Source organism: Mytilus edulis, chromosome 11 (genome assembly GCF_963676685.1).
Source record: "Mytilus edulis chromosome 11, xbMytEdul2.2, whole genome shotgun sequence".
NCBI lineage: Eukaryota > Metazoa > Mollusca > Bivalvia > Mytilida > Mytilidae > Mytilus > Mytilus edulis.
The window spans coordinates 67176865-67204323 of record NC_092354.1 but is presented as its reverse complement, the minus strand read 5'-3'; the positions used below and the strand labels follow the sequence as shown (position 1 = coordinate 67204323).

Sequence of the window (27459 nt, the reverse complement as noted above, 5' to 3'; positions counted from 1 at the left end):
AGTGATATTTAAAGTTGAGCCACTTGCAATAGTTGTTATAGAATGTTCATATGTTGTGTTAATATTTGAACCACTGTCCTATATTATGGTCAGGTTGAGTGCTCACAGACATGAGGCCTAAATTAATATATTGTTTTTTTCCCTAATCCCTATTCTGACAAGCCAGGTGTGGGTAGTTAGGTAGGTAAATAATTTTATTTTTCCTAAAAGCCTGAATATTATCGGATGATCCGGCAAGCCCGAAAATCAGAAATGAATAAAATAATATTTGGCTTAGTTTTGACAATAAAATTTTATGAGTAGGGCCATTTTTGCAGGGTCAGTCAGGATTGGAGAAACAAACAATATTTTATATTAGGCATGATTTTTTTTTATTAATTGTTATTGACTTTGAACATGTTGAACTAAATTGGATTGTTTAAATCTTTATATGTTGAGATCTTTAATGGATGACCTATAAAGGAAGTGTTTTCTCATTATTGAAGGCAGGCCCATGATTGGCCTTTAATTTCTTGCATCCGCTTCATTGAACTCTGGTGGATAAGTCACTCATTTACCATACCACATTTTCTTATTTTTATATGAGTCATCATTCAAAGGCAATTTCTTTTATTACTGTAATTCAGAAATTATCGAAACTTTTTAGTAATGCGAATAATGTGACTGGGTGAGTATCGCAAAAACAGAAACATATATATATATATATATATATCATGTACCGGGGTAACTATATAGATCTTTATGCAGATTTTTTTTGTAATCACAATAAGTTGTCCATTCCCTGAAAAATCTGAATTTACAGTATATAGAAGTGGTCTTACCATTTAGGCCTTGTTGTATTCTGTTTATCTTGTTTTGCGCTCATTTCTATTGTAACTGTTTATATTTTTCATTATTTTTCTATATTTCTTGTCCTATAAAACATAAAAAGGGTAAAAACTATTATAAAACATCAGTTTGTGTTTTTCTTTATATTCAGTTATATTTAAAAAGAATGGAATATTTGTGCTATTTCATTTCACAAACTTTTTGCCAGTCATGACTTTCAAAGACTTTCACCCTGGTCAATAGTTTAAAAAACAAACATTCCCATACTTTTTCTTTGTGTTCGTACTAATTTTTCATTTGACAACAAAGACATGATTCAACTATTCTTCTAAAATTTGTTTCGCTTGACTACGTTAAACTCTGAAATATTGTTAACAGTATAATCTGTATGTGTCTCACTTGTCAAAATTTCAAATTAATATATAAATAACCAATAAAAATGCTATGCATGGCTCAGCTTGATACAAACGTACAGGTTGAACCCAGAACAGTTGGGGCAAGTATGGACACAACATTCAAGCTCGATAAACTCTGAATTTTAAATTTGGATTGTGATTCAATAGTTGATGCAGCATAGGTTTCTGACACAGAATGAATGCGGTCCAAGTACTTAAAAATTTTAAATTGACAATTAACCTCTAAAATGGTCCAATATTCAAAATCTCAATACATGGTTAGATGCAGCATATCAACATGATCAAAGAACCCCAATAATTCATTTTTTGGTGAAATCAAATAAAGTTAAATTTTGGACCTTTTAGAACTCAATGTGGACCAATTTGATAACGGGCCAAAATATCAAAAATCTTAATGAATGGTTAGATTCAGCATATATCAAAGAGCCTCATATAATCAATTTTTGTTGAAATCAAACAAAGTAAAATTTTGGACCCTGATTTGGACCAACTTGAAATTTGGGCCCATAATAAAAAAATCTAAGTAAATATTCAGATTCAGCATATTAATCTGAACACCAAGAATTTAAATATTGTTAAAATCAAAATAAGTTTAATTTTGGACCCTTTGGACCTTAAGGTAGACCAATTTAAACAGGACCAAAAAACTAGGAATCTAAATACACAGTTAGATTTGGCATATCAAAGAACTCCAATAATTCAATTTTCTATAAAATCAAACAAAGTTTACTATTGGCCCCTATTGGCCCCTAATTCATGTAATTCCTAAACTCTGAACAAAAATTCTGGTCACAAACCTTGTGTTTGAATTTCATAGATTTCTATTACTTGTACTAAAGTAATTAAGCGAAAACTAAATGTCCTGGGACAACGACGACTACATGATAAAATTGAGAATGGAAAAAGGGAATGTGTCAAAGAGACAACAACCTAACCATAGATTCGAGGGTTGGAATCCTTTTCTTTTACCGAGCAATGCATTTGAATGGGAGATATAGTTGGAACCCCTCTTTGCTCTTGGTTGGGACCCCCCTTTTAAAATGGCTGGATCCGCCCCTGAGAAGCATTATAGAAAAATCTATAAGCTTTAACTCAAAATAAGGATAATTTTATTTTTAAAGGGCAGGCACAGATCCAGAGAGGGGTTCAAGGGATTGGAACCTCCCTTTTTTCGGATTATCAATGCATTTCAATAGGGACATGTAATTGGACCCCCCCCTTTTCCCCTTTTGTCCTGGGTTAGAATCCAACCCCCACCCCTTTTTAAAATGACTGGATCCGCCCCTTAAGGGTCTATAATTAAGTTTGACAACATCAGACATACTACTTTATCAATAAAAAAAAATGCCACATTTCATCCTTGGAATTTAATTTCATCCCTTACTTGCTACATGTATTTCATCCATAATATTTAAAGAAATAAATTTGGGAGGAGTATGATTTTAATTTGCAAGTTATTAACTATCCAAACTAGAGACCTAATAGAGTAGATATATACTTGACTAATTTAAATCAAACTTGGGGTGACTGGGAACAAAGATTTAAGGGAATAGATGACAGTTTACCTACAATGACCTAGTTTCATAGCAATAGCATACATTAATAAAGACTACATGGTCATTCTTATGTTTAAACGTGGTTTAAACTTTGGGTGTTCATTTTTTAATGTTTAACATGTTTAAAGCTAACAGTTTCAACTACATACATGTATCAAGATTTGATCCTACATTATTTAAATATTGAAAAAAATAGCTTTTTAAATTTGGATTATATATAATTGTGAATGTCACATGGATGTATTTTAATGTAAAGCATCTGAAAAATCATTAGCCCTCTCATATTTATTTCAGTTCTTCAAAAGGCAAATTTATATGAGCTTATGCTGAAAATAGAGATTTCTTATTAAGGAGAAATCCCTGCCCCCCTTTTTGTGTGAAAAATTTTGTTGATTATATAGGGAATCACAGAAACATGACTGAGGCAAGCATCCCCCATCTGAACCCCTCCCCCCCCCAATGAAAAGTTCTGGATCCCCCCGTCAACCTTTCACTCAGGTCATTGGTGAAGAGTTGTCACATGTTTGTTTAGCTTGTGTAGGTGTAAGTCAGTAAGGAGGCAACCATTTGATGTGTAGGCCGGGTGAAAAATGTGATTATAATCTTGCTTTGTTAACTTGTGCTTTAAATAAAATTACCAATCCATTAAAAAATCTGTGAGCCCAATCTCATCCAGTGAAATAGATTATAGTCTGTTTTCGAAGTTATATGGAAGTAAGTTAGTAGTCCAGATAATTATGACGCATTGCAAGGCATTTTTTCTAAGGAGAAGTGTAGAATGGGGGAATGGAACCAATACACCTTATCGCTATTCCCGGCTGACCCGTCCGCTTGAACTTTTGACGTCAACAACAATCACTTTTCCATTGTGGCGTCAGACATTTTGTTTTATGACGTCAAAATTTTACGGGAACCTGTGTGATTTCCAGCAATGGCGGACAAATAGCGATAAGGTGTATAAATTGATCGGATCCGAAATGTTCTTCCCAGTAAAGGAGCACCTATTATATCTGTGGCGGGTCGAAGGGGATGGAATCCGGGGTTGGCCTCCCCTAGCATTTTGTGAGCAAGCATTGCATAAATGATAATCTCGGGAATCCTCTCAAGTTCCTATATACAAGGTGATAGGACGTTCCGTTGGAATAGGTTACCTGTGCATCAGGAAAAGTTTTAAGGCATAGCGTGAAAAGGTAACCTATTCCAACGGAACCGAACGTCCTATCACCTTGTATATAAGAACCTTAAAAATATGTGAATAGGTCGGGGAAAACTCACTTAAATTGACACTTAGGTATGCTTAGACACCCCTTATTTAATGGAGACATGTAGTTGGAACCCCCTTTATTATGGCTGGATCCGCCCATGATTTTACATGTAAATCAAGCCCCGGGTATTTGTTGGCATAACGGTAACCACGAAAAGGGGGGGCTAATTAAAAGCACGAGGAATTATAAATATACAATTCATCAGGGGTAGAGTGAATCGAAGAATGGGAATTAAAATTGTCTCTTCACGATGATCGAAAAAAGTATCTTGCACGTTATTTTCATCATCTTGTCTGAAACACTCTGAATAATGAGCTTCAAGGCGAAAACAAGGCATGTGAAATACTAATAACATACACTTCTTTTTTTATACGTTGTATGGACAAACCCATAAATCCCTCAACAAAAATTGCTTGATTCATGTCATATCAAATAAATTACAGCGCGGAAAGGTAACTTTAATTTAATATAAAAACTAAATTTTTGTTATATTTTTCAATAAATTTATAAATCTTAATTAGGCATGCGTTGCGTGAGTTCCATTTCATGAGACCTACACAGATTTCTTTTAAACAAATCAAAAATTATAAATACAGTTTTTCAATTCTTTCCGGCATAGATAAAAAAAAATATGTATATAATCAAGGATTTGTATAGTAAGAAAATCCTTGATATAATCTATATACGATTTGGTTGAATTATTTCACTTCATTATAATGATAAATCCTTTAGTTCTTAAAATTTTAATTAAAATGAATTTATCATTTTGATATCTGACGATAAACTTTTTAAATTGAAGTGACACGGTCAGTAACCTAATTAGTTGCATGGCTGATTACCATCTTACAGGTGACCCAGTAATTTTCCATATGACAGTAGCGTGTACCCTCGGGGTTATATCGGGTGTGTATAACTTATTTTCTTGGGAACATCCTGTCCACGTGTAGTACTTAGCATATATTGCAACAGATGACATTAAACAAATTTTCTTTGTAGCATCGGAGGCAATTTCATGTTCGACCACACAAAATATTTCACAAAAAAGAGTATGATAAAATCAAAAAAAAAAGATAAAGAAATATTAACAAATAAAGGTGGAATTGAGTAAACGGGGATTCGTGTTTTTATGAGCTTATTTTCAGTGGACAACAACAAATGGAAGTTTTTAACGACCTTGTGTGACCTATAGTTGTTAATGTTTGTGTCATTTTGGTCTTTTGTGGATAGTTGTCTCATTGGCAATCATACCACATCTTTTTGACTGGCTATATACATGATATAATATATATAGCACTTGCACGGTCGGTCCAGTGGACATATTTCATACTAGATAACTTATACAGTAATTCTTTTTATATATATGAAAATTATTGTCCGATCTGATACACGTACCTATAATGTACAGAATTTTGAACAGCTTCAAATATATGGGGTCCGTAGAAACACCGCAAAGGACCTCCTTAGTGGACTAAGAACAAAAATGTGCACTAAGGACCTGATGGAATGATACAACTGTCACAAAGGATATGGCATATGGAAATAGACTTTGTAAAAGGAGAAGGTCCGGTAAGACACATTTTTGGCCCCAAAATATAGCAGTTTTACAAAATTGTTAAAAGTAAACTTTTAGTTATTTTTTGGACAGTAGAATGCTTCTGCTACATAAATATGGGCTGTTTTTGACAATACATTGCACATATATCGGGTACAAGCACCATGAAGTCATGCTAAATTGCAAAAACCATCTGAAAAGTGACATTTTCCGGCATATTTGGTGGATTTTTCATATTTAATTGAGCTTTTAATGACAAAATCAGTGAAAATCTTCCACATACACTAATAGAATCAAATAAAATAGACACTTAAGTGTTTCAAAAGTGGTCAAAATCTTTCGTCAGATGAACCTGAAATTTGAGGCCAAAATCGGTCCTTACCGGACCTACTCCTTTCATAATTTTAAATTATATTTTTTCTAATGTTTTCTCGACACGTGCCTCAAAAAGTTGATTGTCACCTTTAGTATAATCGATAGCAATTCATGTTCGCTCAACCTTGGCCCGTGATCTACTAGTATACTGATGAAACATGTATATGGTATTTCAAATTGTTCTCTATTTTTTTTCATTTGTTTGTTTCTGCCGTATTTATTCTGTCTGCTATATTTTTTACTTCTAAATTAATAGCGTATTTTCAACTCTTTTCAGTTTGGGAATTTTTCATCCTTTTAATTTTAAAAAGACAAATAATTGTGAACACTTCACGGAAAAGTGAGGATTGATATTTGGTTGCTTAACGTCCAGTTGCCAATACTTCATTCATTTTTCTAATGTTAAGAACTATGCCATTTATCAATATTTCGATTTGAGCGTTACTGATGAGTCTTGTGTAGACGAAATGCGCGTCTGGCGTACTAAATTATAATCCTGGTACTTTTGATAACTATCACAGCAATGTTTTTAAACATGTTTAGGAAAGGAACATATTTCCGAATCGATGTTTATATACAAATGCATTACAAGTATAAATATGTATAGGTTGATGTTTAGTCCCTTCGATGTTTTAGACTGTAAATAAATTATGACCAATTTATTTCTGACATCTTCTTCATTTTTAACTTTTGTGGATAGGTGTTTCATTGACAGCCGTACCACATCTCCTTTCGCTTATTTTTGTTGTATATATTTTTTAATTCACTTTCCTTGTCTTTTAAAATATATTTATTCCATTATTTTTATTTGATGCCGAAAATAAGAATACGAAGTTATTTGTTAAATGCTATAAATAAGCGAAGTAAAACAACCGTTAATAATTATGTATATGAGCACAGCACAGGCGCCCCCCCCCCCCCCAACCCCTAAAATTTGCAAAGCAAGGGTTGTCCGGACGTAATAAAGTATCCGACGAAAGCTTATGTCGTCGCATTCAATCTGTCGTAACATTCAAACAAGTATTACTATATAAAACAGTAATTTAACAGATTCATTTAAAGTAATTACTAATCAACTGACCTTTTGTTTATTTAAGTTCTATAAACATGTTACACTTCAAAGGAAGGTGTCAAAAGCGGTACTGCGTTTGATGACAAATATCATAGGCTTTTAGCAGTAAGAATAAAAAAAAATGTGACATTCTAGTTGCAGTTTTAATATACAATTTCTTTGATAATCGAAGTTCAAAAACATCCCTACATCACTTTACCACGAAGAAGGTGGGAGCCCTACCCGCTATTTGGGTTACCGGTTGGTTATTTCATCATACCAAGAAAGCAGTGTAAGTTAGATTCTTTCTTAAGGAAAGATAAAGATTATGGTTCAAGCGAGAGGTTAGTTTGTTAATTTGACTCATTATTTAATATCTCTGTGACAATACATGATTTCTCACTTGCAACAAGTAAATTTTGCCGAAGCATGCATAAACGGTCAAGGCCCAAACCCGTAGGTACTACCGTATTACATGGGATCCCAAGAAAATAAGCACAATGAATTGTTTAAGGATCTCATTTTGATTTTAGTGGTTAGCGGCCATTTTTTGTTTGTTTTACAGTATGTAAAAAGTCTAGCACGACCTCCGAAAATAGAACAAATATAAAAACACGTATCATGAATTGACAAATAAATTGTACCAGTAATCATTTTCGTTTTCAATACCTTATATTGGTCAGATGAGCTATCGTCATTTGCTTCGTCTCACTTTTTTTATATGGAGAATCAGTTTGTGTACTCAGAATTGTTTCTATTCTACTTTTGTTCAGTCCCGTTTTCTGGTAAATATATATAGGTAGTCAATAGAACAGAAACTAATAGATTTTTTGTTAATTATGGTTAATGTAGATTGTCATTTAAATTATGCGGTTTTAGATTGAAACTTTAATTTCTCGCTCATTTTACCACAAATGTTTCTCGCCACACTTCGCTTGGCAAGATATCTATCTACATTGCACCTACTCTAGAAGAATATTTCAATAACTTTGATAATTTTAACCTCAAAAAAATTTTCGAAATTTTATTCTGCGCCCCCCTAACGTCAAATCCTGTATCCGCCCCTGCATTATATCTATTTATAAAATATTTTAAATACAAGCAGACATACCATTTGTGACACCAATTTCATTTATTTCCAAATCTTAAAATCATACATTTCCGTTCTTTAGCGTTTCTTAATAATGACAGAACGGGCTTAAGAGTCATATGATTAAATTAACTAAATAATTTAGTTCTCCCACATCATTAGCGGATTTAGGGGGTTAAAGCGAGCCCACCCCCGGTTGAAAATCTTAAACTATTTTTTGTATTAACCATTTCTTGTTTTGATGTTATCTTTACTATAATTTGAATATCTAGCACTGAATAGAGTGACACGTTGTCGCTACACTTCTTTAAATATACACAAGTCATAATAACATTGGCCAGAGGGTAACTTGATAATTAGAGGACCAAAGGATTTAATTAAGACAATCCAAGGCTGCTATCTCTATATTTTATTATATATATCTTTATTAGCCTCCCTTAGAGTGATACAACAATTGCAAAACGGGTAGATACGATCTGTAATCAAATAATTAAACTTATAAAATTAATACTTAAAATTTTATTTAGAGTAACCATATGCCGGATGAACAAAAAGTGTGCCATTTCTTGAAAAACATATGGTTTGGTATAACATGAAAACTTCTCTTAGTGTTTTAAACATTTCTCACATAACCCCTCCCCCAAACCCCCACTTCAAGCTCTGGATCCGCGCCTGCCCATAGTGCTTATTACATTATAAAATAAAATGGTATTCATCTTCAATTGTTGAAATAAAGATGAATTGTTAAAAAAAAAAAGCATTGACACCAGTTTAAAGTTATCGTTCATAGAAGACAGTTATGATTTATTCTATAATTCTCTTTTTAAAACGTAAAATAATTTTACCTCTTGGAGTTTTTCTATATATTACTGCTGTAATCGGATTTTGAAGAACCTCATGGACACCACATACTCTCAAATGTCTTTCAAGGAATAATGATAGTATGTAAACTCTTGTGTTGTTAGTAAGGAAATGAAATATCAAAAGCATTTGTTTCTCAATTTTAATCTCAAAATAGGGTTCTTTAAATAAAAAAAAGCTTGCATAGCAATTTCCTTAAAAACTAAATATATATAACAAAGGCAAAGTTTTATAACACAAATTTTTTTTTTTTTTTCTTTCATAAACTTGAATTTATACCACGCTAAACCGTTAGGTTAACAACCATTGATTAATCAATAAGTAACGATCAAAAGACAATTGTTTATTGGATTAGGTTGATTGAACATGATGATTCGGGAATCTGCAATAAACCGTTGGTCACGTGGCGAGTGGCAGGCGTTGATTAAAAAGTCATTTAACTTCAAAATTACAAAATCTATTGATACCTTACTTTATAGATTTGAGGTATTTAATCATATCCTCTTATATTCATGTTCGCTGTGATCTTAAAACATCGTTTTAGTGTCCTTAATGCAAAAACTTTCTTCTTAGTGCACTAAGAAGTCTTTTGCGGTATTTCTACACACCGAAATATATGGCCTTATTATTGGTAATATACCATATTAGTGTCACTAATGGCTTAACGTGTTACCAAATTAAAAAGAAGAAATAGACTCAAAACCGCATTTTTAACTTTAGATTTTTTTTCAATCCCAAAATAGAGAAGAGGTCCGGTATACAGACTTATTAAAAAGTCCAGATGAGAAGTTTAACTTGCTTTTCTATTCCCGGCACTTTTAACTGTTTCTTGACGCATGCAAAAAAAAAATGCAGTACCTGGTTACAGTTGCGCATTGACAAATTATAATCTTTCGATTAAATGATCTTTAATCTATATGGTCTTAATTTTAAAAGTTATAAAATCTAAATGTGAAGTGATCTAAAATGTTCAATATTAATGAGTATTTTCGCTGTGAAATGAATCTAAGGTCGTCTAAAAGTATATACATGTGTATTTGACCCGACTACTGACTACATAGTAAACTATATGTACCTGAGCGGGACTCGGGATTGTCGAGGCGTATTTTTTGTAAACGTGACACATGAAAGTCAAATTATGAGGGAGGGTAGGAGGGGTACTGATCCCGAAATCCCGAGCTTAAAAACACGAAATCCCGAAATCCCGGGCTTAAAAACACGAAATCCAGAGGTCCCGAAATTCGAAAAAAGAATTATCGTATCCCGAAAGGGTCAATCCCGAAATCCAGAGCTTAAAAACACCCGATCCCGCAGTCCCGATAAAGGTCCTATCCTCCCTCAAATTATTGTGCCGTGAAAACGCGAAATGAAGTTTAGCGGGACATGGGAAATTACAAAAATAGCAGAATTGTTCACTTACATAGTGTAAGCGGGATGGCATCATGCGAGAATCTAAAAAAATAAACTAGTAACTAAGCGGGATCCGTGAACGGCAAAACCCCCAATGAGACCCCCATTAGTTGTGGCTTATTTTGGTCTTTTTAGTTAGTTTCTTTCCCCTCCATTACTTGACCGTTTTTGTAAAACAACAGCACTCGAGGTCTGACAGTATTTTACCAAGAAATGCACAAACTATTCAAAAAGAAGGCCTAGAAAATTTAAATATTGGTATGCGCACATACTCCCCTCTCAGCACAGACAATTATATTTTTGTAAAGGCGCCAAACTCGTTTCTAATATTTATAATAGAACCGAAAAGAAAATGGAAATGGAAATGGGGAATGTATCAAAGAGATAACAACATGACCAAAGAGCAGATAACAGCCATAGGTCACCAATGGGTCTTCATTGCAACGAGAAAATCCCGGAACCTGAGACTCGGGTGGATCTAGTCATATAAAGGAGTGGTTCCTCACCCAGGACAATTTTTTTTTTTTGGGGGGGGGGGGGGGGGGGTGTCCAACTTCATGTCCCCATTCAAATGCATTGATCGTCCAATAAAGAAAGGGGGTTCCAACATGTCCAACCCTCAGCCCCCCCCCCTGGATCCGTGCCTGTGAGGCATGCTTTAGCTTGCCATTAAACAAAAATGTATACTAGTTGAGTGATAATGGACGTCATACTAAACTCTTCAATATAAAAAAAAGAAACTAAAATAAAAATCATACAAAGGTCACAAAGGCCATAACTTCTGGCTCCTGGATTAGGAAAAGTGCAAAATGCAGTGAGGATAAAAGCCTTTACTGTAAATTCCTGAAATTACAATTATATAAATCATCTCACATCTTTGTGCATTTCTTGAAATTGGTCATATTAATAAATGCATGCAATATTTTCAGAAAATTTCAATATATAGGCTTTTAAAAGTCAATCTCGTGCATGATTATCAATGATTATACTCGCATAATTAACACATGTGGTTCTCAAAACTCAGAGGTGTCTATGCTATTTATGACAACATTTTAATCAAGTATAAATTTACAAAATTTGTTTAGAACTATATGATTTTTAGGTTTTTAAGCATAGATATAGTAGGTCAGGATCTGCGAACTCTCACTGACTGACTGAGCACATGAATTCAACACTAGTTTTTTGGTGATGTTGGTGTTGCTTAGTGTTTTGTTTTGTTTTTCTTTTCTGCATCTTATGTTTTGCCTTGGCATTGTCAGTTTCTCTTTCATTGCATTTGGTTTTTTTTGTTATGTTAAATAACAAGTCAAAAGAGAGAAAAAACAATAAAAATATGTGAAAAAATGGCTGAGTTCAGTATATATTAAGGAAAGAGATAACAAATAGCTAAATAAGAAAAAAGAAAATTCCTTTTCTACAGTCAATTGTCTGATAATCTAGAAGATAGCCTGATTTGGTCTAATTCTCCTGAATTCTAGCAGGTACTTTATTCCAACTTTTTTAATTCAAACAAACCATGTCTTAGATAGTCTTGGAATTAGAATACATTAATCATAAAATTTTCATAATACTTTGGTGAATTATCTATTGATATAATCATGATAATTAAGCTCCTTTTTAATTTTTAGGGATTTAAAATTTTTGATTTAAAGTTAGGGATTTTATTCATAAAAGGGGGGATTTTTCCAGTACGTATACTATTAATAATGCTTTGAGCAATTTTCATGAAACTTGGTGAATTATTTTTGTATAACATAAACATGATAATTTTCCTTTTAATTTAAAAAAAAATCTGATTTATGTCATTGTACTATCATGTAGCAACTTTACCTGACCATATAGGAAAATAGGTATTTAGTCGGATCTTAACACGTACTTGTGATTTGGTTAAAACCGTTTTTGTTCAAAATATACGAAGAAATGTTGAAATGTTCAGGACTTAATTAAATCTGTATTTCGGTAGGAAGGTGCAAGCATACGATTTTTATTGCGTCTTACACTTTGAGAAGCGAATAATCTTCAACTACTTTATTCAAATATTGTGTAAAAACGTTAATTTTGAACTATGAAAGTCAAGTGGCTCGAGTATTTTTCTGAGGAAGTTTTAAAAAATTGCAAAGAAATATTTTTACATTGGATTAGCTTTCATTAGTCTTAACTATCTAGAGATTAACAATTTTTGGTTATATTTATAATTTAGAATCATCATTGAAGGTGGGGGACGATTTCGCAGATAATTAATTATATTGATGTGACATTTGTATGCAAGAGTGACATTTCGTTGCATTATGTGCCAATTCGAAAAAGTTATGCGAGTATTCTCTCCCCTTAACAAGTTCATTATTTTATAATTAAGTTTAGGTTTCTGATACAATTTTGAATAATTACAAAATGAATCAATTCAATATATTTCAGTTTCTGTTATTGGTGTATCAAAAACATTGATGTAGGAATATAATTTCATAAATTTGAAACGTTTAAAATGATTACATACCAATATAAAGAACCGTTCATCATTTTTGAAAAAGACTATGAACGATAATCGATTTATTTATCTTCCCTTGGTGACAGATTGATTGGGAAATGAACCAGCGTAATATAATGGTAATCACAGAGAGGGACCAGCAAGCAATTTTTAATTGTAGCTTATTCAACGTTAAAACAATGATCCAGGGGTTAAAAAATCCACTAGCCCGACGCCCAGGACTAGAGCATTACGCCTCGGGCAATCAAAACTTTTAACCCAATATGCCCGACGGACTAGTAACAAAAAATTCTTGGCGTTTCCAAATTAGATAGTGGAAAATCCCTTCATCGCTATTCTATCTTAGCCAATCAGATTCAATTACGTCATCCGGAATTCCAAGCATTTGAACTGGTTTTTACAGGTCCAGGATTGCGTTCAATATCGTAGCGGCTACTAACATGACAAAGGGCTACGTAAATTTATGACTATTGAACGTGTAGCTAGCCTAGCCGCTACATAGATATTGATAGCAGCTAGCTAGCTACTCGTTCAGTCTACGTAGCACTAAGTAGCCGCTACGATATTGTACGAAACCCTGTTGTACAGTTACATATTGTAAAAATAGAACAAATAACTCAGGGTGGCCAGGTATCATCTATTGATATCTCATACTTTCGAGATAATGAAGACCCCCTATACCATTTGCTAGAGAAAATCAAGCATAATAAAGGTTGCTCAGAAGGAAACTCATTGCATACAGTGTATAATGTCCCCTTCAAAACATGACACCCACCCTGTATTGAAATGTATGCAGCAAACTCTGATTTGTAAAGCATACTTGGGCTAGCAGGTCAGTTTTGATGGGCTAGCAGTTCTTCGAACAGGGCTAGTAAAATCCTGCTGCCAATAAGTTCTGGGCTAGTTAGCTGTAACAACATTTTTTAACCCCTGTGATCCACTATAAACGAATGTTAATTTATACAAATATAAGGACTTTGTTAGCTAAATCTACAAATTTTATTAGATATTATGACTTTTTATTGCAATAGATTAATATGCTATATCATGACTTGGGATTAGGATAGTCTCAAGAATGCTTTCACAAATTTTTATGAAACTTTGGTGAATTGTTTTTATATCTTGACAAACTCCCTTTTTAGCTCACCTGACCTGAAAGGTCAAGTGAGCTTTTCTCATCACTTGGCGTCCGTCGTCCGTCGTCCGTAAACTTTTACAAAAATCTTCACCTCTGAAACTACTGGGCCAAATTCTACCAAACTTCGCCACAATCATCCTTGGGATATCTAGATTAAAAAATGTGTGGCGTGACCCGTCAAACCAACCAAGATGGCCACCATGGCTACAAATAGAACATAGGGGTAAAATGCAGTTTTTGGCTTATAACTCAAAAACCAAAGCATTTAGAGCATATCTGACATGGGGTAAAATTGTTTATCAGGTGAAGATCTATCTGCCCTGAAATTTTCAGACGAATCAGACAACCTGTTGTTGGGTTGCTGCCCCTGAAATGGTTATTTTAAGGAAATTTTGCAGTTTTTGGTTATTATCTTGAATACTATTATAGATAGAGATAAACTGTAAACAGCAATAATGTTCAGCAGAGTAAGACCTACAAATAAGTCAACAAGACCAAAATTGCCAGTCGACCCCTTAAGGAGTTATTGTCCTTTATAGTCAATTTTTAACAACTTTTCATCATTTTTTGTAACTTTTCTAAAAATCTTCTTCTCTAAAACTACTTTGCCAAATTTAATCAAACTTGGCGACAATTATCATTGTGGTTTATAGTTTAAAAATGTGTCCGATGACCCAGCCTACCAAACAAAATGGCCAACATGGCTAAAATTAGAACATAGTGGTAAAATGCAGTTTTTGCTTTATATCTTTGAAACCAAGACATTTAGGGCAAATCTTTCAAGATTTTAATGTCCATCAGAATAAGATATATCCCCTCACAAATTTTCAGTTGAATCGGACAACCTGTTGTTGGGTTGCTGCCCTTAAATTGGTTATTTTAAGAAAATTTTGCAGTTTTTGGTTATTATCTTGAATACTATTATAGATAGAGATAAACTGTAAACAGCAATAATGTTCAACAAAGTAAGATCTACAAATAAGTCAGCATGATCAAAATTGTTAGAGGACCCCCTAAGGAGTTATTGCCCTTTAGAGTCAATATTAAACAACTTTTCCTCATTTTTGTAACTTGTATAAAAATCTTTTCTAGAACTACTTGGCCAAATTTAACCAAACTTGGCCACAATCATAATACTAGGGTATCTATTTTTAAAAAGAGTGTCTAATGACCCCGCCTACCAACAAAGATGGCCGACATCAGTAAAAACATTAACAGGTGAGCGACACAGGCTCTTGAGAGCCTCTAGTTATTATTATGACCCAAAGTGGAGGGGGCATAATGTTTAACACTTGTCAGATCGTTTGTCCATCTGTCCCAAAGTTGTTTTTTGTTCTCTTACAGTACTTTAGTTTGCCTCAACCAAATTCAATTAAACTTTTACAAAAGCTTGTTATCACAATTCTCAGATCAAGTTTGAATTTTGGTGATGTCAGTGTTACTGTACTAGAGTATCAGAGTTATGCCCCTTTAGAAATGGGGAAAATATGCTGAATTTTTTGTTTCCTGTTCTCTAAAATTTAGTTTGTCTCAACCAAATGTTATGAAATCAATACACAATGCTTATCATCACAAAATACAGATTAAGTTTGAATTTTGGTAGTGTCTCTTTTACTAAATTCTATAGTTATGTTCTTTAAAAATGGAAAAAATTGTTTCGGCCTTCTAACTTAAGTTTTCCTCAACCAAATTTTATTAAACTTTAAAAAAATACTTTTTATCATAATTTTAATCAGATCAATTTCAAATTTTGGTAGTAAAACTTTTACCGTTCTTCAGTTATGTTCCTTTAAAACTTTGAATAATATGCAAGCTGGAGTATCATTCCCTATTTATCATGTATATTTTTTATAAGATGCAGAGTTAAGGAACTTTAGTTGTTGCAAAGTTATTTTAAAATTGTCCATTTTCAAAAACTTTGAAAGGTTTTTAGAAATTTATGTATTTGTTAAAAAAATCGCAGCCTTAAACTTATAGTCACTTGAGATATATATCTATAAATGGAGCCAAATTATATACATGTTTTATGTCAATAAATACCACTGTTTGTGCATGTTTTTTTTTTTTTTTGGAGGGCAGGGGTCTTATTTGCACAGTGCTCATAGTTTTTTAGTTGATCATTAAAATTCATTTAAAGCTTAAAGACCAGCTATAAGGGCAAGAAGCTTATCAAGCACTCTTGGTTTAGATTTTTATTAAACACACATTAATATACATAATGTACATTAAACAGAAAAAAATATTGATGCAAGATGTCATTCAACTTTTACTCTTTTATGTATAGGACAAGAACTATAGAAGATACAGAGAAATTATATACAGCAGAAATGATAGGCAATGTGAAATTTGCAGAAGCCAACTAAACCTAAATGGTAAGGCACCTTTAAATATAAAAAAGTTATTGAACTTGAAAGATGATTACTGGTATCATGATTACTATAAAAATTAAAAGATGTGGTATATTAAATATGAAAACTATCATGGCTTTGAGAAAGCAATTGTAGGCCTGTTACGACCTTCAATAATGAGAAAATCCATACCCTATACTATAGTCAAAGTAGGCAGCTATAAATGACCTAAAGATGAAACATTGAAACAATCCAAACTGTAAAACTAATCATGGTAATTGCCTAGTTTATAACAAAATAAATTACAAAAAATAAATATGACTGGTATGAAACAACAACAACAACAACCACTAAATTTTAGTGTCAGACTAAACTGACAAAAGCTACAGGCTCTGAACTTTGGACAGGCACAATAGGAATATGGCAAGGTTATATAAAAATAAGATGTGGTATGATTGCCAATAAGACAACTCTCCACCAGACAACCAATGATGTAAATTTCCTGCAAACACGGACTTGACTTCTGTAAATCAACTAATTTTTCGTGAATACTTTATTTGGCATTTTATACTTTCTAGTCTACATCGCAGTTATTTATTTTTCTCGAGTTCAAGTTTACTTAATGTATTTTAATAAGGAAAGATACACATGAAAAACATTTATTGCTGTTTCTCTCTCCATTTATAACATTTTATTTGTTTATTTTGTGTATTTATAGGTAATCAGACATCTTGGTTTTCATGATCAATAGGTCATTACTGAAGAGGAAACTTAAAGTTGAAATTTATTTACATAGTGCATAATTGGATTAATTTGAAATGGAATGTGTGCTTTCCTGCAAAAAAGAAATAGGAAATTTCAACATTATCACATGATAATGACCATAAACAAAATGGAGTTCTATCATAGATACACAAAAACACTATTGCATAAAAGCAACAACATATCTTAATCAAAAGAAAGGAGAATGCTGAACAAATACTATTTTGTTGTTGAAAAAAGGAACACCAGTTTTATCCACTCATTTACATCGCTCCCTCATATCAAATATACAGAAGAAGATCATTGAAGAACAATTTGCAAAAATGATTTCTCTTAGAATTGAAGGGAATTGTTTAGTGAATGGAATAATGTATTCACTGAATTCTTACGTAGTGGATTGAATAACTGTATACAAGCTGAAACAGAAGAAATTCTAATTTAAAATAACACGAAAAGTGTTTATTTTATTATTTAATCTGCAAATATATAAACAAATTCTTTAGAACACCACAAATGGTATGACATTCAAATTGGTTGCTTATTAATGTATCGCATTGAAACAATTACAAAGAAAATAGAAGCATTTGCTCCCAAAAAAAATATAAATTAAAGTTAAATTTATATAAAAAGTATAAACAATACCTAGATCTAAACAGTCAGACTGTATTATTTTCAATGTCATTAAAATGTTGAGTCAAACATTTATTAAAGTTTTAAATATCATTTGCATCAATTATACAGTCTTGTTATAATTATATTCATACTGTTTGTATACATGGTGTAGTGAAGAAATGTTTAACAAGTAAAAATAAGGGAAAACATTTCCTTAAGGGAAATTTGATGTGCAGAAATTTCCTTAGAGGAAATTTGAAGAACAATGATTTCCCTAGAGGAAATTTGTTGTCTTGAATTTTCCTCCAAGGAAAAGTGTTTGTCAAAAATTTCCTCACAGGAAAAAGTATTTCCTCCAAGGAAAATTTGAAGCTACAAATTTCCTCACAGGAAAAAGTATTTCCTCCATGGAAAATTTGAAGCTGCAAATTTCCTCAAAGGAAAAAGAATTTCCTCTAAGGAAAAAGAATTTCCTCAAAGGAAATTATTATGCAGCAAATTCCCTAAGGGAAATCTTTTTCCCTTGAGGAAAAATCTTTTTCCTTCAGGGAAATTTGATTTCCCTTGAGGAAAATACTTTTCCTCTGAGGAAATTGTTGAAAAAAGAGGCATAACGTTTTCAACAGTGGTGCTAGATCCAAAAATTTTTAGGACAAATATCAGAGAACCAATACCAACCAAGTTATCAACTTTGTTTTGACTTAACTCCAAAAGTTAAGGTGACAACTTTTGCACTCAGCGGAATTGCAAACTTGTCCCGGAGACTGTTATTTACCTGATTGGTGTGCCCTTTTTAGTGGAAGAAGACGTCAAGTCTTTTGAAGACTTAAGGGGCTGACCCTTGGCATTGAGTCTCCGTATGCCGCATTCATTTCGTGTATTACAATTTCAAAACAACTAAGATTCCTGACACCGATTTTTACACATGATTAGGCATCTGAATCATTTAATTTGTAAATTATGATTGTAAAACAATCACTATCGTAAATATGACCCTTTTATTTATGTAAATTATTAGATTTCATCTCATCCACATGAACCTTATTTGTTTACTTGTAACAGGATGTTTTAACTGTAGATATTTGTATTACGCATGCGTGAATTTGGTATCGGGACAACTCACCCTGTTTACAAGTTCGCCCTTGAAGTTACGAATTTGCAATCCTGCAGACAAGAAGATTTTGTTTTTATATAAATAAAAAGGATACTAGTATATAAAGTGTTGACTTTATTCATGGTTTTCCTTTGTCATGTGAATTAGATGCCCTTCGTAACATACATGTGAACCTCCGGACGGGAGTACAAACTCACGTTTTCAGGGGTCTCCTCCCGTCCTCCAGTTTAGGAGAAAAAACTCCCGTGTATGAAATATTTCATGAATGAAAATTTTCAGACGCCATATTTGATAATTTCTTACTACTGTACTGGTGTAATTGACACTTGTGTTAAATTTTACCTGAACATCAAAGAAGATGTATAATTATATGGCTTCACTTGACAGCTTGGGTGTCAAACATACTGGTAATCAACGATGTTTACCTCCGGCTTACTGCCGTTGTTTTATCAAAACGATGTGTATTGGGAATATTGAAATACTTTTTTGTTACTTCCCTTTGTTTTATCCTGTTTTCAGTTATTTTGCTTTTAAAAATGTAAATTGTAAAAAGACTATAAATGATTAATATTTTAATCAAATAATCATAAAAGGATGTTGATTAAATGAATTTAAATGATTTTGGACAAATAAAAAAATTTAAATTTATAAATTATTTTAGCAATCTAGACCTTCTTTTAAGGATTAAATTGAAGTTTATATCATAAATTTGTTTATTACTGATTAGTAGTCAACATATACAATATGTGCAACTAGACTAAGAAAAGGTCTAGTAGATATATTAATTCCTAGTAAAATCTTGAAATTTAAATTTGTAAATGTTAGTATATATTAGATTTTATTGTGTAAGCTAAGAAATAGCAAGACATTTTACACTGTTTTTAAGTCGTTTTAAGCTTTCTACAAATATGACTTTCATAATGCTTAAAATCCATGCAGTACTCAGGCCCGTAGCCAGGAATTTCCAAAGGGGGGTTCGTTTGACTCACAAACTCGACTTTAACAGTCACAATTCGAACAGAACATCGACTTTAACAGTGCTTAATAGTTTTCAAGGGGGGGTTCGTCCGAACCCCCCCCCCCCCTGGCTACGGGTATGGTACTAGTGTTAGTCTATGTTATTTTTTTAATTAATTTACGATGTTGCAAATATACATGTGGAGATTATTTCTTTCTTATTTGTCTATACATTTACAAATGATAAGGAGATGGAGACATGAACAAAAACATATACAGATAAGATATATAAATATAATGATTCATTTGCAAGCAGTGAACAATCATTTGTCAAAAACAAAACAAAACAAGAAACAGATTCTTCTTCTTATTTTATTTTATTCAAATAGAGAGGCAATAAGGGAACTATAAACATTCCAATTTGATGGAAATTTGAAGAAAAAACACAATTTCTACATCATTTGGTTACATTTACGACAAAATTTATGTCGATAAAAAACCATGATGTTTTGATCATTCAGTACTTAATAGATGCATAGTTCTTGGGGAAAAGTTTTATCAAATAATATGAATATAAATGACTTTTTTTGTGCTCATGTTTTACAGTGGGTTGTGATGATCTTCCAGTTAGGTTACCCTCATTTGGAGTGTTGTTCCCAACCTGTTAAAGGTCCATCTTTGTGCATAATTCAAAATTGGAAATTTCAACAAGCATCTAATATTCTTAATCTGGAAAATAAACCCTGGTCTGCTAGCTTCATGTATATTTTCTACCGATTTAATATATAACTAGAATCATGCAAACAGACTTAAGGAAAAGGCATGTAAGTTCATCATACAAATATGACACTTTTTCTAGACAATCCAGATCTTGCAAAATACGTCGCTAAAAATTGTAACCTTTAAAATTGTTGTTGTGCAGTAAAAACCCATATGGGAACTTTCAAAAGTTGGCGGGTATGTAACAAGTCTTACTATTTTTATGCTCCATTTATGGGCAATATGTTTTCTAGTCTGTCCGTCCGTCCTGATTCTGGTTATAAAGTTTATGGTCGAGGTAGTTTTTGATGAAATTGAAATCCAATCAACTTGAAATTTAGTACACATGTGTTCCTCTTGATATGATCTTCTTAATATTACTGCCAAATTAAAGATTTTACCTAATTTTCATAGTCAACTGAACATAGAAAATTATTGTATGGATGGGAAATCCATGTACTTATGACCTTTTCTTGTTTGAAGAAAAAAAAGTACATCATAACGATAATGGAACAAAGCAGCCTGGGTAAGTGGGGCTGCTTTTATGGTAATTCAAGTTACCTTTTATTCACCTTCTTCCACTTCAGAGCTATCAGCTCTTTGATTTAAAACTGAATTGTATGAAGTATGTCACAGCAAATTAATTTAGTAAGTAAATGGAATAGACTGGTTCCCTTTCCTTTATATGTTTGGCTCCAATAGACAAGCCTTGTTAACGGAATTTTGCTTCTTCCCCTGTTGTTTACAAAGTTCGTTTTAATGTTTTGTGTTATGTTTGTCTTTTCGTCTTTTCGGTCTTAGTTCGGAATTAACAAATAAGAATATAGCTAAGTGTTTTGAACTATTTTCGAACTGTCTTTTTTTTTTCTTCCAGTCATGGTGCTGTCTCTTTGTTTTTCTAATGGCCCTTTAGTACAAGTACCCTACCCACCTTGTTTTATCATATAATTTCCTATCTTACTTGAACTTGATTGGTTGATATATATTATTTTATAGGACTGGTAATTGAAAATACATTTACAACACCAAAGATTGCATACAAGAGTTTTGTTCACATCGCTGATTTTTTGCAGTACGTTGTTGATATCAACAAACATGGTCTTGATTTAAGTGGAATTACGACACTAACATTTATGGTAAAGGCGTGTCATGCTGTTAGAATTCAAAATCTGACGATGGAGATTCCTCAAAGCCCATGTATAATTTTGAAATTGGTAGCAATACAAATATAAGGTCAGGTTTTCAAAGACGGAATGATGATTCACTAACACTGGCTAGTCAAAAAACCGTCTTTTACGACACCCCTGGCGTTTGTTCATGTGATGAATACCGACCATTTTGGATCAGTGTCATAAACGGAGTTCTAATGATAGGAAAAGGACTTATCGTTGGTATAAATGTTATAGCTGAGTGGACCGACCCAAATCCTTTTATAGTAAGAAGCATAAGATTATTCACAAGTCAACACATTTTAGGAGAATGGAAGGTACAGATAGAAGGTAAAATTTGTTTCCTTTTCTTAATTTCTTAATCGCTTCAATGCAAGCGTTATTGTTTATAATACATCTAATCCAAATAAACTTAAAAAAAGAATTTGTAAATCTTGATCTTTAAATTCAATTGAAAAATGAAAATCATTTTCTGATGGAATGTCTATCATTCGAACAACAGCGACAAGTAATGTTAAATTATTCTTTAAAAATATGTTATAATTCAAAATTCAGAAAACCCAATTTATTTGGCTTCTGTTTGTAAATATGAAGAAATATGCAACATTGTTGCTTTCATTTGTTATAAATGTTTTACGATAATAAAATAACTGCTGTAGTTAAATCCATATTATCATAAGCATTATCATTTTTGTTTTTTCTTACTTTATCTATTTGTAATCATTATATGTAAAATGCCTTTAAAGGGCCGATAATTGGTTTCATAAATTATTGGTATTCGTATTCGAGAGCTTTAGTTTAAGCGGTCCCCAGTTACATTTGCAATATATTTTAGATCACAAAGCGCTTTTAAAAAGTCCTTTGTAGTTTTAGTTCTTTTGTTACCTATTCTGACATCGGACTCGGACTTCTTTTAAATTGAGTTTTACTATGCGTATTGATATGTGTTTCTTTATTCTAAATTGGCTAGATGTATAGGGGTGAGGGTTGAGATCTCAAAAAACATGTTTAACCCCGCCGCATTTTTGCACCTGTCCGAAGTCAGGCGCCTCTGGCCTTTGTTAGTCTTGTATGGTTTTTTTAGTTTTAGTTCATTTATATGTTTTGGAGTTTAGTGTGACGTCCATTTTTACTGAACTAGTACACAATTTTATTTAGGGGCCAGCTGAAGACCACCGCCGGGTACGGGATTTTCTCACTGCGTTGAAGACCCATTGGTTGCCTTCGGTTGTTGTCTGCTCTTTGGTCGGGTTGTTGTCTCTTTGACATATTTTCCATTTCCATTCTCAATTTTATTTCATAGTTGGATATTTTCACACTTTATTGAACTATCCGTTTTTAATAGCGTGGTCATATATAAAATATATTTGATACAAACTTATCGTTAAAGATGGAAGATTTATTAAGATAGATCCGTTGAGAGTTTAATGAGGACAACCATAAATTATGATTATCTTTAAGAGTCACATTAAATTTTTATCGTTTTTTTCTTCACAACTGCTGTTTTAATTATGGTTATCATCATACAAATCATTTTTTTGAAAGATTGGAACTATTCTTCCAAGTCTTTCCTAAGGCACCGACCTCCCAAACAAGAAGTACAAATGAGCACAGGTTAGCTACTACATTTACAAAATGTAAACACACTAAAATAAAGTTCCCATATGATGTCTGGGTACATATGCACATATAAACTGTGAAAAGTTTGTGTTATTTATATCTTTGGAGCAGTTCATTGAAGTATGTATGTCTTTAAGTATGTCAATTGGCAGGCTTGTCTGTCATTTTAATTAGGTAAGAGTAATGATACAATACCAGTTTGATTGAGAACTGTCATGCTCACTAAACAATTAGAGAAAAGGTGGGGCTTAATTACAATGTCCCACCTCATTTCATGCCAATCATATAAACCAGATTATTTATCATCCTCAGTCTGACGTAATTAAACAGACCCTTCATTATACATCTCAATACACAAACACTTAACCTCATTATTGAATACACAAATGTATATATACAGAAATGGTAGATTTATTCATTGCCGATTAAATCTTTTGATCTACACTACATAAAATGATTCTATAAATTATGTCTGTTTGGACGACTCCCAAAATTGGTGACATGAAAGATCTTTGTCATGTTCCAGAGATGTATACAGCCAACAGCAAAATAAATTGAAGTTGGTACTCCAGGAATTCATTCGCAAAGCAACATTTTGAACCAATTTAGCACACAGTTCCTATAGCCTGCTGTATATCGTACTCATCGTTATTATTTTCGTAGGGAAATGATATCATTATATGAAAATTTTGTTTTCATTTAAATTTTTCTTTTAAGTGTTACTATTTACCAGAAGTTATAATTAATAGAGTCTTTGATAAGAAGGAACACATACTTAAAAAATCAAGTTTTTAGACTTTACAGGGAAGGTATTTAAAATTTGTCACAAGAATTCCCACTGTATCTGCACATGCATATTATGTAGAGAATACACATAATTAAGGAACGACTTTAAAGGTTGTCAAATTTCTCGGGATAAGTGAAAGTCATTCCTGGGCAACAGTAAACAGAAGATTATATTATAGTGTACATGTCTAATTGGTAAGTATACATAAAAGTTGAAAACATTAAATAAAAATACCGAGCTAACCCGTAAATGGTAGTAGATTCCCTTCCAAACTAGAATAGCTAAATTCAATAATATTGGCCAATCAGAATACGCACATTTGAAAAAACAATCATATGAGCTGGGCGCGAGATCACCTTACATATACAGTGATATACAACCTTTGATTTTTAAATCTCAAACAAATGTGAAATAAATAAAATTAACAAATATATTAACACATTTGATGAGCTCTCTCATGATCGGTCGATCATTTATTTGAAGTTTTTTTTTTAATACATCCCAGTATTTTGTATTGTAACGCCATATTATGCATTTCAAAATCAAATCTGTATCGAACTGGAACAGATATTATGCCTTTGTAATAACAAAGTATCCAGGGGAACTACTGTTAGGCGGAACAAATATACGTTGACACAGGGTTTGACATGCCCTTTTGGTAAGGGGTATTATGGTTTACTTCTCCAGCTTGATTGATTGATTTTTAATGCCACTTTAAGTATTATTTCGTGGCGGTCTTTTTTTATTGGTGGAGGAAATCGGAATGCCAATAGAAACCACAGACCTTCTGTCATGAATAGAACCTATTTCATGCAAGATTAATAAATAAACTGTACCAGTGTAAGGGTCTTACATGTACAAAATCTTTGGTACAGTCTCAAAATTACTTTTGTAGGAAAATTGAATCAAGTGAATCTCTTAAAATGCGAAAGAATTTGTTTCATTTTCTAGATCTGTTTTGAAAGCACAACCATATGCTTCCAAATAAGGGGACGACCATGTGATATTCAAAAGTGGGTACAAGGAGTGGTAAGAACTGAAAATATAGCGTCAGGCGAAGCTAAACAATCATATGAATCATAAAAAAATATGATATAAATATTTTATCAAAGGGGGGCGAATGTCCTTTACCCTCTTTGTAATTCGCCGCTGAATAAATGTTAATTCCTTCTAGAAAATGAAAATGACGTTCAATGTTATTTCTGTGTATTTTTTAATTGTTTTTGCAAGAATTTTAACATGTTATTGAAAATAGGCAGCCCAATAATTTTGTTAACATCTTCATAGCTTATTACATTAGCACTCTTGTATTCTTATCTTCTGCATCTGGGACTTTAAAACTAAGTTAATATAATAGTCTAATATATATAGGAAGATGTGGTGTGAGTGCCAATGAGACGACTCTCCATCCAAATAACAATTTAAAAAAAAGTTAACCATTATAGGTCAATGTACGGCCTTCAACACGGAGCCTCTGCTCACACCAAACAACAAGCTATAGAGGGCTTTAAAATTACTAGTGTAAAACCATTCAAACGGGAAAACCAACGGTCTAATCTAAATAAAATTAAAAAAAAAAAAAAAGAAGTCTGTATTTAACATAAAATTCTTAAAATCTCCTGATAAACTTGGAAATTTTCTTTTCTGATACGGCACTCCTCCGTGGTTGTCATGTGTGACGTCATGACGTCATATATCTAAATTTAGCAAAATGTTTCATATATTGACCTTTAATATACATATAAATAGAAACATGGCGTCAATATACGTAAAAAAAATAGAAACAAGACGTCAGATGTAATATTTATATATATATATTCCCACAGAAATTCGAACGTATTCTATGCTGTCACCCCATTAATTATCATTTTTCTGAGTTATGGACGTAATAAAACTGGAAAGATAATCAATATCAGTAACATTATTAGCGGCAGGTAATTATATCACATGAAAATTATCCGGGTACAATATTCATACCAGACAAATACATGTATATTACTATATCAAATAAAACATGCAATAAAGATAAATATGAATTATTTTTATAGACGACGGATCACATTTAGGAGTTACGAGAACATACAATGAATCCTCGTCTAATAGCAAAGAGTATATTACTATGAAATCCTCAACTATGGATTTAACGATTGATACAACCCGAGCTATTGAATCAATCATTGACAAAGACAAGCATGCGACCAAGACCAATGGCAAGTCACATTAAAAATATTTAAATTCGCATAAATATGTATTAGTGATTGAAGATGAGAAATCATTAATATATGAGCAACGAATTAATTGAAATGTGTAGCTTTTTGCATGTCTTTGTATGTAAGGCAACAGTAGAATAACCCTGTTCGAAATTCTAAGTCGATTGAGAAAAAACAAATCCGAGTTACAAACTAAACTGAGGGGACACATCAAATATCAGAGGAAAACAACGGCACAACAGAAACACTAAAAATGCAACACATAAAGAAACGAACTATAATATAACGATGACCATTTTCCCTACTTGCTACAGGACATTTTAATAAAAAATGGAGAAATTTAATAAATAGTTTTGTATAAACATTTGTAAGCAGATATATATATTTATACAGCTGTCATTATTGTCGGTAGACTACTATCAGTATTTATCACTTTACATACTAATTACAGTGGAGATCACTTCTAACCTCTCATTAGAACTGTCAGAATATTCTGTCATAGAACTGTTCTAACCTGTCCTAGAACAGTTCTACCCTAGAACTGTTCTAAGTAGAACTGTCAGAATCAGTTCTAGGTAGAACTGACTAAATCAGTTCTAGGTAGAACTGTCAGGATCAGTTCTAGGGTAAAACTGTCAGGATCAGTTCTAGGTAGAACTGTCCAAATCACTTCTAACCGTAGAACTGTCAGCAGAACTGACTTAATCAGTCAGGACTGTAGAACAGTTCTAAATGACGTCACTGCAGTAAGGGCACTTTAGAATTTAGAAGAAAAAAATCACTTCCAATTACTTTGCTATATATTAAATAGCAGATTTTCTATATTTTTTACTAATCAAACGACTTTTATTACGTTACATGTACAAATATCGAAGTGAATAGAAGGTTATCCAACGCATCGGAGATATTTTTATAAGATTGCACACGGAAACATCATTGTTTACGTTTCTTCGTTCCCCGTTCTTAACAGTCTCTTCCTAAATAAAACTCTACATTTAATTCATGGAATTTTAATCGTAATTTACCTTGTTTGCCTTGGATTTATATTTATTTATAATTCTGTTTTGACAAATGTTCAAACGAAAATTGTACAG

General features: G+C 32.5%; 1 long non-coding RNA gene across 1 annotated transcript; it reads left to right on the top strand.

Annotated features, from left to right (window-relative positions):
• The first annotated feature begins 10561 nt into the window (after positions 1 to 10561).
• LOC139496121 (uncharacterized) lies at positions 10562 to 17597 on the top strand. Its single transcript, XR_011657546.1, has 3 exons — positions 10562 to 10662; positions 16312 to 16399; positions 17094 to 17597. It is a non-coding gene; the product is annotated as an uncharacterized lncRNA (long non-coding RNA).
• Positions 17598 to 27459: the final 9862 nt, after the last annotated feature.